The sequence below is a fragment of the Elephantulus edwardii genome, unplaced genomic scaffold (genome assembly GCF_000299155.1).
Source record: "Elephantulus edwardii isolate Elephantulus edwardi_28Jun2011 unplaced genomic scaffold, EleEdw1.0 scaffold00068, whole genome shotgun sequence".
Taxonomy (NCBI): domain Eukaryota; kingdom Metazoa; phylum Chordata; class Mammalia; order Macroscelidea; family Macroscelididae; genus Elephantulus; species Elephantulus edwardii.
This window is the reverse complement of record NW_006399818.1, coordinates 10,280,810-10,283,109: the sequence shown is the minus strand read 5'-3', so window position 1 is coordinate 10,283,109 and position 2,300 is coordinate 10,280,810.

The window sequence follows — 2,300 nt, the reverse complement described above, 5'->3', positions numbered from 1 at the left end:
AACAAACAAAAAAGATTATCACCCTTGAGGAAAGCAGAAGGTCATTAAAAAAAGAGAGGAGGAAGAAAAGACCAAGGTAGTTATCAGAAGAGACTCTGAATATTGCACTAGAATGCCACGAAGCCAAAACAAAGGGAAGAAATGAGAAAGTTAAAGAGTGGAACAAAAGATTTTAAAACAAAGCAAAATATAACGTAACATACAAAGAGCTGGAGTCTTTGAAAATCAAAAGGAAAGAACTCCATTAGGTTTGAGATTGTACCAACTCAAGGTATGTAGCTTTAATCCACCACTTGTTCCTTGACACAGGCAATAAACTCGGTGCCATTTACAGGTTCTGAAATGAAAAGTCACTAAAGAGCCAGCTATGAGTTGGTTTCCACCTGATGGTACACAACAACAACAGCGGTAGGTGAGAGTGATTTAATGCAATATTTTTATTTTATAGTGTTCTGATGATTTGCAAAGCTCACCACTTTTTTATGTGCCTACTAGCTATTTAGGTCTCTTTTAATAATTTACTTTGGCTATTGCTCTATTGTGTGTTTTTTACTTTATTGATTTGTGGAAGTTATTCTATATTGTGGATATGAGTCATTCATCTAATAAAATTATTGCAAATGTTTTCTCCAATTTGATAGATTGCTTTTTCATTTTTAATGGTGTCTTTGAAGAGCTAAGGAGAATAAAAACCCTATAAATCATAACCACTGGGTCAAAACTGACACATAGCTGGCCTTCTACCAATTAATTCTCATTGATGCTTAAACCTATCTCAGTAATATTTTAAAGATCATAAGTTAAGGTGGCTTATCATAAATAATAGATATCAATTTCTGTTGCTGCTTCAGTTACTTCCAAAAGATCTTTAAATTTTTCATTTCTGCATGGAGTCCCATAGCTAACAAATACGTCTGGAGACGTCACATTTCAGTGAAGTATCATTTTAGCTTTAATTATTTGTGAAATGCACCTCTTCACTCCCAAATTATATGGAAAAACACAAATTGCTGTTTCCTCAACATTTTTTTTATACTTTTGTCAGAGATACCTTGCCCCAAAAGAAAAACATTCTTAGAGTCATTGGCTTTGTACAAATGTTCTTCAGCCACAGATCATTACTCTCACTAAGTCACAGTTCTCTCACAGGCTGTAGTAGAAAAATAGTTCCTGCCTTATCAATACTGTTCTTACAGTGATTGTAACAACAACAACAACAATAATAGCAATAAATGGGACATTATGATGCCAAGGTCTTTGGTGAGTAAGGATGAGCCTGATACAGGACCTGAAGCATGCTGCCACCAGAGCGACAGGAAACTGTTAAAAGTGGCCAAAATTTTCCATGCAAAATGTTTATTCACTATGGGGCAAGATAATATTACTATCTCTGGAGAAGTGTTATATTTGGACAGTGGTCCCCGAAGAACACTGAAAATCTTTAAAAGGCTTCACACAGATGACAAAAGCAAGGTTAAACTCACAGCTAAATAAGGCACCAGCAGTCAAGAAATAAAAAGATGAATTGCACTGGGGCAGTCTGCTGTCAGAGAGCTCTCCAGAGTACTGAGAAGCAACAGTGTCATTCAAGAGACTAAGGTGCACCTGATTCAGGTCATGATCTTTGCAATTACTTGCTATGCATCAGAAAGCTGGACAATGACTAAAGATGATAGAAGAAGAATTGATGCCTTTGAGCTGTGGTGCTGGAGTCTTCTCATACCATGGACCACTGAGAAAACAAATAGGTCTGTCCTGGAGAGGGTGAAACCAAGTTTTTCCTTGGAGGCTAGGATTTTGAAGCTCCATTTCATGTACTTTGGGCATGTGGCCAAGAGGGACTGGCTCTTGGAGAAGGACATCATGCTCAGAAGGGTAGAGAGACAGTGCAGGAGAGGAAGACCCGGATGATACGGATTAACATAGTAACTGGTGCAATGGGGTTAGGTGTGTTGGAGACAATGAGACTGGCTCAAGACAGGGCAGGCTTCAGAGCTGTTGTCCATAGGGTCATTGTGAGTCACAGACAACTTGATGGCACATAACAACAACAAGCAGTTGAACATAAATCTTTAATTTGGCAGTGATAACTAATGCTGTACACAAATAAATGGTTCTATTTTCTAAGTACCTGCTCACAATAATTTTTGTTGCTCACTTGAGTGCTAATAAAGACTAAATACTCTTTCAAATCCTACCATTGGTCAAAACTATCTTGGAAAACTCTCTATACTGCATAAAAGAGCCAGTTTATGGATAAATTGTGTATACTGCACTGAAGCAGATGAGGGACTGAATAA